Genomic DNA, 18,449 nt, shown 5'->3' on the forward strand with positions numbered 1-18,449 from the left:
TGTCTGAAATCAACACAAATGTATCTCTGTTCATTCTTGTAGCACTGTGTACTGATGGTATTGTTGTGGGGTTTTATTAAAATAGCCCTATTTTGGAAGGAAATGAAACTTTATGTGATGATGTTGACATACTATGTTGGGAGGTCACCGCCGAGGCAAACAAAAGTATCAGCCAGTTACCATCGTAGACAACTTAACTCATTTCAAAGATGTTCAGATGAGTGCATTTGAAGAAAGAAATGCTTGAAGGTATATTCATATGTATATTTCAGCGCAGGGGGTATGTTATCCAGGCCATTTGACATTTCAAATGAACTGAATCAACCCAGGAACATATGCAGAGAAAATAGCACAAAGAAAGATGTAGCTTTCAAATATTGCTTGTGCAGTATAGACATGCTGTCAGACTTTGTGGCCAAGACTGAACAAGTCGACACTTTAAAACCATGCTGAAGTGCAGTAACCTACATGGAGTGTGGTGTAGGGTGTCCGCACTCAGAAGACAATTAAGGTTCTTTATCATGTTTTTAATAATTAATTTGATTGTTTCAATGATTAATTGGTTGATCTTCTGATTGATTGGTTGATTGATCAATTGTTTGGTAGCTTGATTAATTGGTTAGTTTTTTTGATTAATTTATTTGTATCAGTCTTATAAATGTTAATCTATAATCTCTTAAAATATATGATCTATTATCTAAACTATTTCAACGATTCATTTTATTTGTATATGGAATCTGCTCTCAGCCTGTTTCTCTTCCCTTAATATAAAAGGTCGAAATCACAGCTCATACTTGATCTGGCCACTGCCATTGATACAACAGATGACTCCAGATCAGTATTGAACTATCGCTGGGTGTCTTGTCCCTGGCAAGAACAGTTCAAATAAGCAAAGAGAAACAACAGTCCATCATTACTTTAAGACATGAAGGTCAGTCAATACGGAACATTTCAATAACTTTTAAAGTTTTTTCAAGTGCAGTAGCAAAAACCATCAAGCGCTATGATGAAACTGGCTCTCTTGAGGACCGCCACAGGAATGGAAGACCCAGAGTTACCTCTACTGCAGAAGATAAGTTCATTAGAGTTACCAGCCTCAGAAATTGCAGCCCAAATAAATGCTTCACAGAGTTCAAGTAGCAGACAACATCTCAACATCAACTGTTCAGAGGAGACTGTGAATCAGGCCTTCATGGTCAAATTGTTGCAAATAAACCACTACTAAAGGACACCAATAATAAGAAGAGACTTGCTTGGGCCAAGAAACACGACCAATGGACATTAGACCGGTGGAAATGTGTCCTTTTTTTGGTTCCAACCGCCGTGTCTTTTGTGAGACGCATGTGTGGGTGAACGGATGATCTCCGCATGTGTATTTCCCACTGTAAAGCATGGAGGAGGAGGAGTTATGGTGTGGGGGTGCTTTGCTGTTGACACTGTCTGTGATGTATTTAGAATTCAAGGCACACTTAACCAGCATGGCTACCACAGCATTCTGCAGCAATAAGCCATCCTATCTGGTTTGGGCTTAGTGGGACGATCATTTGTTTTTCAACAGGACAATGACCCAAAACACACCTCCAGGCTGTGTAAGGGCTATTTGACCAAGAAGGGGAGTGATGGAGTGCTGCATCAAATGACCTGGCCTCCACAATCCCCCGACCTCAACCAAATTGAGATGGTTTGGGATGAGTCGGACCACAGAGTGAAGGAAAAGCAGCCAACAAGTGCTCAGCATATGTGGGAACTCCTTCAAGACTGTTGGAAAAGCATTCCAGGTGAAGCTGGTTGAGTGGCTATTTAAATAATCTGAAATATAAAATATATTTAGATTTGTTTAACACTTTTTTGGTTACTACATGATTTCATATGTGTTATTTCATAGTTTTGATGTCTTTACTATTATTCTACAATGTAGAAAATAGTACAAATAAAGAAAAACCCTTGAATGAGTTCACCGGTAGTGAATGTTTTGTTGGAAAACAAACAGCCAAGATCATGAGAATACGGTTAATCTGTCACTGTTATTTCTTGGATCGGTCAAAACAGCGTTTTTCGTATTAGAGTTTGGCTTTATTAGGACGCTGTAAAATAATATAATAAAAAAAAAAAGTCCTTATACGCATCCCATCCTGTTACTAGAAACCGGTGAATCAATGTGCCGCCAAATGCATTGTTTTGCCTCCGCTCAGAAGTCCCTCCCACTGTGCACACACTAGTTGAATCAACGTTGCTTCCACATCATTTCAATTAAATTACGTTGAGCCCATGTGTAATAGACGTTGAATTGACGTCTGTGCTCAGTGGGCTGTTTGCCTCAGACTACAGATGGTCTTGTCCCAAATTGCACCTTCTGCCCTATATAGTGCACTACTTTTTACCAGGGCCCATAGAGCTCTGGTCAAATGTAGTGCACTATATAGGGAATAGGGTGCTATTTGGGACTATCCCAAGTCTCTGAATGGGAAGTACTGTCGATGGAATGGTCGAGAAAAGCCACCACTCTTTAAAAAGTTAATCATTCGTCACTCTCTCGCGGCAAGGCCTCATATTCCCTTTCTTGCGTCGCGTCGACCCACTGAGTCCGATCCGTAATTCCATATGATTTCCATATGTGCATAATCCTCCCTCTCCCAGGAGCAATCCGGGCCTGCGAAGAAGGGCTGTAATCCTCTGTGAATACGTGTGGCTCCTGTGTGTGAAATCCTCCAATGCCTCGTAAGCAACAGGGACCTAAATTTATCGATGCCACAGGGGCCCTCATCGGTCTCCGGTGCCAACCAGGCGTTATCAGTGACCACTGAGACCAGAAAGCAATGCCTTGTGCTCCTCCACAACTCTACTGATGAGTGCCAAATGCCACTCAGTTGCCTCCTTGAACCCTGGCTCTGAGGGCTTTAGCCCCAAAGGTTTCCCCACTTTGAAAAATATTACAGTTTACTATAGAAAACTACTAGTACTTAGGCTGCTATAAAATTCTGTAGTAAACTGTAGTATACTGTACTACATACTGTAGTATCCGTCGATCATGTGTAGTACTTACGATATAATTTTGTAGTATACTGTAGAATACTATAGTAAATACCACAGTATACTTCAATCTGCAAAAACACTACAGTAAATACTACTTTAATGTCCGCAAAAACACTACAGCCGACTACAATATTTAATTTGCACATAGCCTTCCAATTCCCCTCCCCCATAAACCAATTTGTGCCACCCATAAGTGAGAAACCTAGTGTACATGCTAAGTATAGACCATATGTTGTGTTCCTTACAGGTTATAGGTTCAGAGCTTCTGCTCTTTTCTATCTGTTCAGACCCCAGTTCTACCTACCTACAGGTTACGGACAATTTGATCTTTTAGTATTTATCCAGCAGGGTTCCTTAAGGAGAAAGCCCCCACTTCTAAGTCAAAGATAATAAAACAAACACACTATAGTCAATTCTACAGTATACTACAGTCCACAAAAACACTACAGTAATTACTATAATAAACTGTAAACACTATAGCATACTACAGTAATATCTGCAAAAACACTACAGTCCACTAAAACACTACCATTTTTTTACTATAGTAATATTACAGTATGTATAGTAATACTACAATATTTATACTATAGTAATACTACTGTATTTATACTACAGTAAACTATAGTAATTTTTCATGTGGGTCCTGATGCGCTCCAAACCTATTTTGTCAACTCTCATTGCGCATAGCATCGTTGGTTCATCCCAAGTAGTCTCTATGACTCTTAAAAGCTATTTGATGTTATATGGAGCAGATGAGGCTTCTACCCAGCATAACATTTACATTACTGTTTTTATGGCGAAACACTGGTATCAGAAAGTGGGATGTGGCTAACGTGAGGTCATCCAAGGCATGCCCAGCTGGGAGTAGTGTCTAAGGTTTGGACGTCGTAACGTAAGGGCTTAGGTGTTGACAGACAAAAGTTTGTGGGTTCAAGTCTCGCTGAGGCTACCTCCTTTGTTGCAATGCCTTATAACATAAAAGTCAGGAGCTTTTTGTTGTTTACACTGAGCTGCTAGAGAGAAAAAATATAATTCTCTGTAGTCTCTCCATTTCTAAATGTTTACCTTTGTGTTTCACAGAACACTTTGCACACAACACAGTAAGCTGGCTGGGAAGCGGGAGGAACAGTCTTCATAATAAAGGATGCAAAGACATGGCATCTCCTGTCAATCCCCAGAGAGTACATTGGGAGGTGTCAAACAGTTCAATTAAACTTTTTTCTTGTTCCTTTCAAAAACAGGCTGCCTCTCATTTAAAGTTATAGGATCAAAACAAGCTATTGGTGCCAATGGACTTGATGAAACATATTGCAAATGAAGAGTTTTGCATTAGAGATGGGAAACAGCAGCATGTTTCCACAAAAAATTGCAGCAAAAGGAGTGATTTCCTCCCTCAAGTATTAACTTTGATAAGCAGTTAAAATCTGTTATTGACAAACAATGGACAAATTAATGACAGTGGCACAGTTGCTGCTGTAGGGGATAGCGCTTTGCGGACATTTCCACAAGATGATTTTAGGTCAGGGGTCTTGAACCTTTATCTTGCCCAGGGACCCCCTCCCAGGCAAACCGGCAACCCCCATCATACGTTAGCAACAAAAATGCAAATGTCTTGTCTATCATCAGGTGAAGTATAATGGCAAGGGGAAGGAATCAACATTTTAAAATGAATAGATTTGCTAGATAGTTTTTCATTATTTTGACCTCCCCACATTATAACTGGAAGAGGAAGTGTAAACTCTAACATAGCCTATTAGCTCAAAAGGTAACTCCAAACAAATTTTTGCTTAGAGCAGCTGTTTAGCTGGTTAAACTAAAGTTAGCCATGTGTTGGCAAACATGTACAGTTGAAGTCTGAAGTTTACATACACTTAGATTGGAGTCATTAAAACTCATTTTTCAACCACTCCACACATTTCTTGTTAACAAACGATAGTTTTGGCAAGTCGGTTAGGACATCTACTTTGTGCATGAAAAATAAAAAAATTAAAAATAATATGCCATTTAGCAGACGCTTTTATCCAAAGCGACTTACAGTCATGCGTGCATACATTTATGTGTATGGGTGGTCCCGGAGATCGAACCCACTACCTTGGCGTTACAAGCGCCGTGCTCTACCAGCTGAGCTACAGAGGACCAAATAATCTTTCCAACAATTGTTTACAGACAGATTATTTCATTTATAATTCACTGTATCACAATTCCAGTGGGTCAGAAGTTTACAGAAGTTGACTGTGCCTTTTAAACAGCTTGGAAAATTCCAGAAAATGATGTCATGGCTTTAGAAGCTTCTGATAGGCTAATTGACATAATTTGATCAATTGCAGGTGTACCTGTGGATGTATTTCAAGGCCTACCTTCAAACTCCTTGCTTGACATCATGGGAAAATCAAAATAAATCAGCCAAGACCTCAGAAAAAGAATTGTAGACCTCCACAAGTCTGGTTCATCCTTGGGAGCAATTTCCAAATGCCTGAAGGTACCACGTTCATCTGTACAAACAATAGTATGCAAGCATAAACACCATGGGACCACGCAGCCATCATACCGCTCAGGAAGGAGACTTGTTCTGTCTCCTAGAGATGAACGTACTTTGGTGCGAAAAGTGCAAATCAATCCCAGAACAACAGCAAAGGACCTTGTGAAGATGCTGGAGGAAACAGGTACAAAAGTATCTATATCCACAGTAAAACGAGTCCTATATCGACATAACCTGAAAGGCCGCTCAGCAAGGAAGAAGCCACTGCTCCAAAACCGCCATAAAAAAGCCAGACTACGGTTTGCAACTGCACATGGGGACAAAGATCGTACTTTTTGGAGAAATGTCCTCTGGTCTGATGAAATAAAAATAGAACTGTTTGGCCATAATGACTTTCGTTATGTTTGTAGGAAAAGGGGGGGATGCTTGCAAGCCGAAGAACACCATCCCAACCGTGAAGCACGGGGGTGGCAGCATCATGCTGTGGGGGTGCTTTGCTGCAGGAGGGACTGGTGCACTTAACAAAATAGATGGCATCATGAGGAAGGAACATTATGTGGATATATTGAAGCAACTAGCCTATTGACTGGTAGCCTATTGACTGGTAGCCTATTGACTGGTAGCCTATTGACTGGTAGCCTATTGACTGGTAGCCTATTGAATGGTAGCCTATTGACTGGTAGCCTATTGACTGGTAGCCTATTGAATGGTAGCCTATTGACTGGTAGCCTATTGACTGGTAGCCTATTGAATGGTAGCCTATTGACTGGTAGCCTATTGACTGGTAGCCTATTGACTGGTAGCCTATTAGCAGGTGCTTTTTCAAAGCCTATGTCAGATACTCCAGTAAGTGTAATTGGCTCCAATGAGTGAAATATGCGCAATCTTAGGAGTTGAGAAAAAAAAGTTCACATCATTAGAAAGACAATATTCTCCTCTCTCCTACTGTAGGTATGTAATTCACAATTAGTTTATTCTGTTGTTGCTAGCGATATTCATAAAAACATTTAAATAAAACATTCATAAAATAATTCACTTTTTTATATTTTCACAGACTGTAGGGTATTGCAATTCGAATAATTACAGATCAGCCCTCCTCAGAGAAGCTAGTGCGTTTTAAACTAAAACAACCTTATATGTTGGGTTATAATTGGGTTAGACAGCTGAATAAAGCTCAGAAGAAGTTACATTCTTCTGATTCAAAATGGCTGTAAAGATCACAGTGTGGGCTGAGGATATAATGAAAAAAGTTGGACTCTGCCGCAGTGTTAACCTAATTCCTGTCATTTGTACACATACAGTTCCAGAGCAATGGTACCATACAAAAAACACCAATTCGAAAACCCATCGCAATACAGCCTCTTTCACATGAGGTGTCTCCACTGAAGCAGTGAGCTCCAACATCTGGCCAGAGTTTAACCTTTCCTGCTTTTACCCAAGGGCCCTCGTGAGCCCCACGACCAGGCATGCAACTCAACAGGGGATGCCACATGCCACACAACTACAAATTGATTTTACACTGTAAAATGTGTGCTGCCTAAACTCCTCCTGCCCGGTGTGTGTTGTGATGCCAGCAGTTACACTCCAGGCCTTCAAAGGGCATTCCTGGGAGGATTGGAGAGTGCTGTGTACTGCCTGATATCTTTGTGATTCAGGCCGTTGATCACCAATTTATTCTCGGGCGAAAGCATACCCAGTGTGACACCTGGAGAACGCGGAGTAGTTCAAGTGTGAAACATGCTAAGGCCAAACCATCCCTGTGAGTTTGGCATGTCTTGCAGATCAGTGGGGGGCATTATAAGTCTACGGCAGTTTGCACTGTGTATCAAAAGTTCCGTCGCATCTTGGGTCTCAGGTTTGCAGAGCTTTAGTTCATTTCTGGCGAACGGAGATATTAAGCGCTGCAACACAGGGACTGGAACCATGACTCCTCCAGTGCAGAGGTGAGCTGTAAAAGCACAAGCCTCTGGGCAGCGACAGTACAAGTCTCACATGCACCGGTTACACTACAGCAAATACTGGCTGCAAGGAACCACAGAAGGGTTCAAGAGTGAAACAATATTACGGCCAGGGCTCTGTGAAAATGTCGCTTTTTAAATCATCAATGCCTGTGGTCTAGATGTTTTCTGTACTGAAGGCAGAGTAGGCTGGAGTTTTGTTTTCAAAGACAAGAGGGTGCATTAGCTGGCCTTGCAGAGAGCAGATATCAAGTGCACAGAGGTAGCTAGCTGTATGGTTACTCAGAGGTAGCTAGCTGTGTGTGTAACAGGGTTGTTTATGTTTCCACTTGACACTGCTGAAATATATATTTGATGTTTGTGTATTTCTATTGGTTGGTTGAATTTACATATCAATAAGGTGTTATGCCATTGGTCATGCTTGCAGATATGGAGAGATGGCGAATGTAAATTCTTCCCAGTCTGATATTGACATGCAAGCGGTAGGTCACATTCTGAAATACTGTATTCTATTTTCATATTTACAATGTGTATGAGTTCACTATGTACAGTACCAGTCAAAAGTTTGAACACACATTCTCATTCAAGGTTTTTCTTTATTTTTACTATTTTCTACATTGCAGAATAATAGTGAAGACATCCAAACTATGAAATAACATATGGAATCATATAGTAACCAAAAAAGTGTCAAACAAATCCAAATATATTTTAGATTCTTCAAAGTAGCCACCCTTTGCCTTGATGAAAGCTTTGCACACTCTTGGCATTCTCTCAACCAGCTTCATGAGGAATGCTTTTCCAACAGTCTTGAAGGAGTTCCCACATATGCTGAGCACTTGTTGGCTGCTTTTCCTTCACTCTGCGGTCCAACTCATCCCAAACCATCTCAATTGGGTTGAGGTCGGTGATTGTGGAGGCCAGGTCATCTGATGCAGTACTCCATCACTCTCGTTGGTCAAATAGCCCTTACACAGCCTGGAGGTGTATTTTGGGTCATTATCATGTTGAAAAATAAATGATAGTACCACTAAGCACAAACCAGATGGGATGGCGTATCGCTGCAGAATGCTGGGGTAGCCATGCTGGTGTGCCTTGAATTCTAAATAAATCACAGACAGTGTCACCAGCAAAGCACCATCAAACCACCTCCTCCATGCTTCACGGTGGGAACCACACATGCAGAGATAATCCGTTCACCTACTCTGCGTCTCACGAAGACATGGCGGTTGGAACTAAAAATCTCAAATTTGGACTCATCAGACCAAAGGACAGATTTCCACCGGTCTAATGTCCATTGCTCGTGTTACTTGGCCCAAGCAGTCTCTTCTTATTATTGGTGTCCTTTAGTAGTGGTTTCTTTGCAGCAATTCGACCATGAATGCCTGATTCACGCAGTCTCCTCTGAACAGTTGATGTTGAGATGTGTCTGTTACTTGAACTCTGTGAAGCATTTCTTTGGGCTGCAATCTGAGGTGCAGTTAACTCTAATGAACGTATCCTCTGCAGCAGAGGTAACTCTGGGTCTGCCTTTCCTGTAGCGGTCCTCATGAGAGCCAGTTTCATCATAGGGCTTGATGGTTTTTGCGACTACACTTGAAGAAACTTTAAAAGTTCTTGAAATGGTCCGGATTGACTGACCTTCATGTCTTTAAAGTAATGGACTGTCGTTTCTCTTTGTTTATTTGAGCTGTTCTTTCTATAATATGGACTTGGTCTTTTACAAAATAGGGCTATCTTCTGTATACCACCTCTACCTTGTCACAACACAACAGATTGGCTCAAAGGCATTAAGAAGGAAAGAAATTCCACAAATGAACTTCTAACGAGGCAAACCTAACCTGTGTTTGTTAATTGAAATGCATTCCAGGTGATTACCTAATGAAGCTGGTTGAGAGAATGCCAAGAGTGTGCAAAGCTGTCATCAAGGCAAAGGGTGGCTACTGTGAAGAATCTCAAATATTAAATATTTTGATTTGTTTAACACTTTTGTGGTTACTACATGATTCCATACAGTGCCTTGCAAAAGTAGTCATCCTCCTTGGCGTTTTTCCTATTTTGTTGCATTACAACCTGTAATTTAAATGGATTTTTATTTATTTATTTATTAAGTGTCACATGATCTGTCACATGATCTCAGTGTATATATACACCTGTTCTGAAAGGCCCCAGAGTCTGCAAAACCACTAAGCAAGGGGCACCACTAAGCAAGCGGCACCATGAAGACCAAGGAGCTCTTCAAACAGGTCAGGGACAAAGTTGTGGAGAAGTACAGATCAGGGTTGGGTTGTAAAAAATTATCAGAAACTTTGAACATCCCACGGAGCGCCATTTAAATCCATTATTAAAAAATTTAAAGAAAATGGCACCACAACAAACCTGCCTAGAGAGGTCCGCCCACCGGAATTTTGGCCCGCTCTTGCATGCAGAACTGCTTTAACTCAGCGACATTTGTTGGTTTTCAAGCATGAACTGCTTGTTTCAAGTCCTGCCACAATATCTTAATTGGGATTAGGTCTGTGCTTTTACTAGGCCATTCCAAGACTTCAAATGTGTTGCTTTTTAACCATTTTCATGTAGACTTGATTCTATGTTTTGGATCATTGTCTTGCTGTATGATCCAGCTGCGCTTCAGGTTCAGTTTACAGACGGATGGCCTGACATTCTCCTGTATGTACACGGTACCTGTTAGATATTAGGGTCATCCTGGGATGTGCTTTTGTATGTTATTGCTGTAAGAGCGAGTTAGCTAGCATGTTCTAATTGTAATGGTCTCATTAGCTCCTTGCTAATTCAGTTATTTCCATGCTAACAGACAAATCACAAATATACAGCCATCAACATACTGTTGTCCTGAACATCTAATGTGCTTCCTTGTCTCTATCGTCAGGTACTTATATTGTATGTTGTACTATTTTTGTTATTGTTATGATGTTTGATTCCAAAATACCCATTCTTATATTGACTTGCAAGCGATTAATCACAAATTTACAGTCATCAAAATACTGTTGTCCTGCACATCTAATGTGCTTCCTTGTGTCTATCGTCAGAATAAACACCAATCAACTGGGATCGCTGGCTGGACAGTGCTTACTTTCAAAACACAACGCAAGAGAGCTACGAAGTACGATCACATCTGTTACACTGGTGCCGAGACCAGTCTTCTTGTCTTCGCTGGACTCTGAGGTCCAATGCCTTCCGATTTGCCCCAAACATATCACTTTGTATTCAGGACAAAAAGTGAATTGCTTTGCCACATTTTTTTATATAATTACTTTAGTGCATTGTTGCAAACAGGATGCATGTTTTGGAATATTTGTATTCTGTACAGGCATCCTTCTTTTCACTCTGACAATTAGGTTAGTATTGTGGAGTAACTACAATGTTGTTGATCCATCCTCAGTTTTTTCCTATCACAGCCATTAAACTATGTAACTGTTTAAAAGTCCTCATTGTGAAATCCCTGAGCGGTTTCCATCCTCTCCGGCAACTGAGTTAGGAAGGAATCTTTGTAGTGACTGGGTGTATTGATACACCATCCAAAGTGTCATTAATAACTTCTCCATGCTCAAAGGGATATTCAATGTCAGCTTTTATTTTTACCCATCTACCAATAGGTACCCTTGTCGTGTATTGGGATTATGCCTTTGTTAAATGTTTTTAACTGGAACTGAAAGAATGTTGATTTTAGTATCAAGAGGGAATGTTTTAGTGTAACGCCACATACAACAGACAGGAAGTGTGTTGTAGACAGGGGAGACTGGTGATTGGCCAGAAGAGGGAGCCCATCTTTTTGCATTGTTTATAAGTAGGGGTTAAACGAATAAGAAGTTAGAGCGGCCATTTCAATCTGAGGCGTCGCTCTCCGGATGTCATGACATCTGTCACTTATGCTGAAGCTTGTGATATGAATAAACCTTATGATCCAGGTTCAGTATGAGCGGACTCCTTTGTTCATCAGCAATAATTGCCACCATTCACCCGATACGACACCCTACTTTGCGAGGTATTGGAAAACCATTTGTGGTTTAATCTGTGTTTGAAATTCACTGCTCGACTGAGGGACCTTACAATTATCTGTATGTGTGGGGTACATAAATGAGGTAGTCATTCCAAAATCATGTTAAACACTATTATTGCACACAGAGTCCATGAAATGTATTAATTGACTTGTTAAATACATTTGTACTCCTGAACTTATTTTGGCTTGCCATAACAAATGGTTTGAATACTTAGTGACACAAGACATTTCAGCTTTTCATTTTTAATTACTTTGTAAACATTTCTAAAAACATAATTCCACTTTGATGTCAGTGACAAAAAACATCTACATTTAATCCATTTAAATTCAGTCTGTAACACAACAAAATGTGGAAAAAGTAAAGGGGTGTGAATTATTTCTGAAGGCACTGTAGCTAGCTGTATGGTTACTGAGAGGCAGCTAGCTGTATGGTTACTCAGAGGCAGCTAGCTGTATGGTTACTCAGAAGCAGCTAACTGTATGGTTACTGAGAGGCAGCTAGCTGTATGGTTACTGAGAGGCAGCTAGCTGTATGGTTACTCAGAAGCAGCTAGCTGTATGGTTACTCAGAGGCAGCTAGCTGTATGGTTACTGAGAGGCAGCTAGCTGTATGGTTACTGAGAGGCAGCTAGCTGTATGGTTACTGAGAGGCAGCTAGCTGTATGGTTACTCAGAAGCAGCTAGCTGTATGGTTACTCAGAAGCAGCTAGCTGTATGGTTACTCAGAGGCAGCTAGCTGTATGGTTACTGAGAGGCAGCTAGCTGTATGGTTACTCAGAAGCAGCTAGCTGTATGGTTACTGAGAGGCAGCTAGCTGTATGGTTACTCAGAAGCAGCTAGCTGTATGGTTACTCAGAGGCAGCTAGCTGTATGGTTACTCAGAGGCAGCTAGCTGTATGGTTACTGAGAGGCAGCTAGCTGTATGGTTACTCAGAAGCAGCTAGCTGTATGGTTACTCAGAGGCAGCTAGCTGTATGGTTACTGAGAGGCAGCTAGCTGTATGGTTACTCAGAAGCAGCTAGCTGTATGGTTACTCAGAAGCAGCTAGCTGTATGGTTACTCAGAAGCAGCTAGCTGTATGGTTACTGAGAGGCAGCTAGCTGTATGGTTACTGAGAGGCAGCTAGCTGTATGGTTACTGAGAGGCAGCTAGCTGTATGGTTACTCAGAGGCAGCTAGCTGTATGGTTACTCAGAGGCAGCTAGCTGTATGGTTACTCAGAGGCAGCTAGCTGTATGGTTACTCAGAGGCAGCTAGCTGTATGGTTACTCAGAGGCAGCTAGCTGTATGGTTACTCAGAAGCAGCTAGCTGTATGGTTACTCAGAAGCAGCTAGCTGTATGGTTACTGAGAGGCAGCTAGCTGTATGGTTACTCAGAAGCAGCTAGCTGTATGGTTACTCAGAGGCAGCTAGCTGTATGGTTACTCAGAAGCAGCTAGCTGTATGGTTACTCAGAGGCAGCTAGCTGTATGGTTACTCAGAAGCAGCTAGCTGTATGGTTACTCAGAAGCAGCTAGCTGTATGGTTACTCAGAGGCAGCTAGCTGTATGGTTACTGAGAGGCAGCTAGCTGTATGGTTACTCAGAAGCAGCTAGCTGTATGGTTACTCAGAGGCAGCTAGCTGTATGGTTACTCAGAAGCAGCTAGCTGTATGGTTACTGAGAGGCAGCTAGCTGTATGGTTACTGAGAGGCAGCTAGCTGTATGGTTACTCAGAAGCAGCTAGCTGTATGGTTACTCAGAGGCAGCTAGCTGTATGGTTACTGAGAGGCAGCTAGCTGTATGGTTACTGAGAGGCAGCTAGCTGTATGGTTACTGAGAGGCAGCTAGCTGTATGGTTACTGAGAGGCAGCTAGCTGTATGGTTACTGAGAGGCAGCTAGCTGTATGGTTACTCAGAAGCAGCTAGCTGTATGGTTACTCAGAAGCAGCTAGCTGTATGGTTACTCAGAGGCAGCTAGCTGTATGGTTACTGAGAGGCAGCTAGCTGTATGGTTACTCAGAAGCAGCTAGCTGTATGGTTACTGAGAGGCAGCTAGCTGTATGGTTACTCAGAAGCAGCTAGCTGTATGGTTACTCAGAGGCAGCTAGCTGTATGGTTACTCAGAGGCAGCTAGCTGTATGGTTACTGAGAGGCAGCTAGCTGTATGGTTACTCAGAAGCAGCTAGCTGTATGGTTACTCAGAGGCAGCTAGCTGTATGGTTACTGAGAGGCAGCTAGCTGTATGGTTACTCAGAAGCAGCTAGCTGTATGGTTACTCAGAAGCAGCTAGCTGTATGGTTACTCAGAAGCAGCTAGCTGTATGGTTACTGAGAGGCAGCTAGCTGTATGGTTACTGAGAGGCAGCTAGCTGTATGGTTACTGAGAGGCAGCTAGCTGTATGGTTACTCAGAGGCAGCTAGCTGTATGGTTACTCAGAGGCAGCTAGCTGTATGGTTACTCAGAGGCAGCTAGCTGTATGGTTACTCAGAGGCAGCTAGCTGTATGGTTACTCAGAGGCAGCTAGCTGTATGGTTACTCAGAGGCAGCTAGCTGTATGGTTACTCAGAAGCAGCTAGCTGTATGGTTACTCAGAAGCAGCTAGCTGTATGGTTACTGAGAGGCAGCTAGCTGTATGGTTACTCAGAAGCAGCTAGCTGTATGGTTACTCAGAGGCAGCTAGCTGTATGGTTACTCAGAAGCAGCTAGCTGTATGGTTACTCAGAGGCAGCTAGCTGTATGGTTACTCAGAAGCAGCTAGCTGTATGGTTACTCAGAAGCAGCTAGCTGTATGGTTACTCAGAGGCAGCTAGCTGTATGGTTACTGAGAGGCAGCTAGCTGTATGGTTACTCAGAAGCAGCTAGCTGTATGGTTACTCAGAGGCAGCTAGCTGTATGGTTACTCAGAGGCAGCTAGCTGTATGGTTACTCAGAGGCAGCTAGCTGTATGGTTACTCAGAAGCAGCTAGCTGTATGGTTACTCAGAAGCAGCTAGCTGTATGGTTACTCAGAAGCAGCTAGCTGTATGGTTACTCAGAGGCAGCTAGCTGTATTGTTACTTAGAGGCAGCTAGCTGTATTGTTACTTAGAGGAAGCTAGCTGTATTGTTACTCAGAGGCAGCTAGCTGTATGGTTACTCAGAGGCAGCTAGCTGTATGGTTACTCAGAGGCAGCTAGCTGTATGGTTACTCAGAGCAGGAAGGGGCTCTTCATATTCTGGTATAACTAAAGCTTCACTGAAGAGCATGACTTCCATGCCAGAGAATAATGTTATATCCCGGAATCATTGGGATTCATGTGGACTATAATTAGCTGGCCCTAGCCTTGGGCTTCTGCCCCCTCTCATAAAACATGATCATGAGATCTCCTCTTGGCACCTCGCCACCTTTCACCCTCATAGACAGCACTCCAGTCCCAGCCAATGATTTGAACCGGAAACAGGGATGATTTCTTTGAGCCTTTTGTGCAGGCCCAACTTTCCATATTGGTTTTCCAATTTCAATTACAGCGAATGATAAAAGAATGGCCTGAACTTGTCTAGCTTCGGATATCAACTGCGAGGAAGAGAATGGTGGTTGACGTTGTCAGTGCCTCAAAAACCAGCAACTGATTTTCAGATCAAATGTATCTTGACGGTGCCCTTTCATTGACCTGACATCAAAACCACTTTTTTCCCATTAAACATCATTATAGTCTTTACTTCAAGATCTCCCTTCGATTGTCAATGTCCCCGCTTTAAATTGCTGTGACTTCATGACTACTTTGACATAACAGAGGTGTCTTGCTTTCAGTCCACTGAAACATCTTTCAATGCTTTCCAATAACTTATTTTGTTTCCTTACTATTCCATACTAAGCAAAAACTGCAGTCGCTTGTACACAATGTATAAAATCTATGAATTCATATACTGTGAATCCATACAAACTGTCGCAACCATGTGCTAATCAATACAACGGCAGTCGCCGGTATTCAATGTAAAAAAGACATTGAATTAATATAAATGCATCAAAACAGCGACAGAATATATAGATTTGAGTCAGATATACACACACATGCACTGTATATTCCCCTCATGAAACATTATGTGTACACTATACAGTTTGCACAAATTCTCTTTTCACCTCAAGTCATCTCTCTGGGCAGCAGCTCCAATACGTTACAGTGACTGGTTGGAGTGAATAATGTGTCTTCCACTGAGTAATGGGAACGGAAAACAAACCACAAACAAATCTACGCCAAGCCATTTTTCAATCCGCGTTTTAAAAAGCCTTCATCTTGTCCTGGACGAGATTCTGTCACCTAAGATTGCATCAGCCATAACAGAAGCACACAGAGACCGTCTCAGACACAGCAAAACAGAACAGAGACAAATGTTTTAGTTTACCATGATTGCGGGTAAATCTAACAGCATCTTTTTGTCTCTCAGCAACTCTCTCTTGTTCTGTCTTTCAGGAAGATTAATGAGATACTCTGTCCAAATAAAAATACGAGAAAACATAGGGATATAAATTAGAATCAATTTCCCATACTCCTTCCCATTCGTCTTCCCTCAGAGAGGTGTCGTAGAATTACAACATTATGTTAATCACACTTTTATATTGGAATGTATTCCCATGTTAGTCCTTTCACAAGGTCTGTGTGAAACTGAGATGAGCCTCTGAGATTTAAACGCAGACAGTTGATTTGCGATGACTTGGTGATAAGACAACATTCCATTCCATGATTAGTGTCTGTGTGCCTGTCTGTCGGTGCCAGGGAGACCCAATCTCCAGTTTATTTATCCTATAAGGATTAATTAACACTGAACTTCATAAATTAAGGCAAAGAGTTAGTATCCTACTGTATGTTGCATTAGTATGTCTGTATAAACAAGCAGTAAATGAACTAGAGACAGATATTTGGCTCCATGTAAATCTTGATGTCTGTTGCATGAGAGCACAATATACCTTTTGACCCATTCCACACATCTGCTGTTTGTCATGTATTCAGAAGGAGAGTTCTACTCTTCTGAGTTCTCAGTGATCACCTCCAAGGTGGTTACTGACTAACTCCATTACTGCAGTAATTAATCAAGTTCAAATGTTTTGAGGAAATCTGAAAGTCTCTCCTTTTTGATTCGAATAATTACCACGACAGAGGGAAAGCAGTCCCTGAAACCAGGTTGTTCATACCCATCTCAGAGTATACAAATACACGCATACACACACACCGACCAACACACACACACACCCAAACCGATACACGGACTCACGTACACCCACACACTGACACCCACCCACACACTGACACCCACCCACACTATATTTGATCTTTACACTGCATTTTTTTAGTGCATGAACTATAAGATTTATGATCACCAATTGATATTAGCATTTGCTTGGGAAGCCCCCACCAACGATCAATATCTATTTGCCATTGCCTGAATCAACAGTGGAGGACAGTGAGAGCAGAGGAGAAAGGATATAGGCTACTATATCACCATCTAAATGGTTCTGTTCCTATTATTATTATTATTATTATTATAATTAGGATAATAAGATGTTGGATTAGCTGTGGTCCCTTGGGGTTTTTAACCCATGCACACACACAAACACGCGGCTAAAAGAGGTTGCACAGTTCCTCTATAGTCTATCCTTCTCTGGCTGTTTCCATTCTCTCTGACAAGCCTCTGTATCTCCCCAGTCTGGAAGTGAGTCCATACATTTGGTATAGTTGTTACTCATCTCCATTGAGCACACAAAGCAGATCCTAACTCAATCCCCGATCGTCATCATTCTAGCTCTACAACCCCTCTAGCCAAATGCTGTCCCCATTTTCACCCATAATCAGCTCTACACACTCTGACTGGCCTGAGGAGAGGAGAGAGAGAGAGAGAGAGAGGAGAGAGAGAGAGAGAGAGAGAGAGAGAGAGAGAGAGAGAGAGAGAGAGAGAGAGAGAGAGAGAGAGAGAGAGAGAGAGAGAGAGAGAGAGAGAGAGAGAGAGAGAGAGAGAGAGAGAGAGAGAGAGAGAGAGAGAGAGAGAGAGGAGAGAGATGAGAGAGAGGAGAGAGAGAGAGGAGAGAGAGAAGAGAGAGAGAGAGAGAGAGAGAGAGAGAGAGAGAGAGAGAGAGAGAGAGAGAGAGAGAGAGAGAGAGAGAGAGAGAGAGAGAGAGAGGAGAGAGAGAGAGAGAGAGAGAGAGAGAGAGAGAGAGGAGAGAGAGAGAGAGAGAGAGAGAGAGAGAGAGAGAGAGAGAGAGAGAGAGAGAGAGAATCTGTATCTATATCTATCTTGGGGGTATTCCCTCTTGACATTGTGAGCTGAGGCGATTTAATCTATTTAAGAGTGCATTACTCATGCGTCAATGCAGAGCGAGATTTGTGGCATTTTCATTAGGTTCCACATTTTTCACCTCTTAATTAGATCCCTTTTCATCGGCGGGGGAGCACTATCAGTATCTGCACCCATTATTTACTACTTCCGAGGACCCCAAATATTAGTATTCCAAGGGAGTGCCTGCCTTGAATACTTAAAAAAAGAAAGTGCCATATCACTGTTGTTTACTGTTCTCTGGGAGACAAATTATATAGTCAGATTTAGACACTATATTGACACTAAGAACAAAGCAATTCTGGATTCTGATTTAACACACACATGCCTTTTTCCTGCATCGTTGAGGGCTTGGTTTTCAGGAATCGATTATCTATCTCTCCAGCCCAGTTGCTTGTAGACATCCACACAGATGGGCAAATATATGTATATAAATATATACAAATATATCTCCATTTAAAATTCACAGCACAAAGAAGAGGCTCTACTGAACTTCTTCAAAAGGTGATGCTTGGCCAAATCTACAACACACAGATCTATCTTTCCTTCTGGACTAGCATGCAGCTTCAAAGAAGACCAGAGTGTGACATCAAAGATCCTTTCATCTCCTTGAGGTTCGTCTTCCCTTCGTCTGTCCTGTGTTAAAAGTGAGTGTTTTAATCTACCGCCCTGTTCCC

The sequence above is a fragment of the Coregonus lavaretus genome (assembly GCF_964263955.1).
Source record: "Coregonus lavaretus genome assembly, chromosome: 8".
NCBI lineage: Eukaryota > Metazoa > Chordata > Actinopteri > Salmoniformes > Salmonidae > Coregonus > Coregonus lavaretus.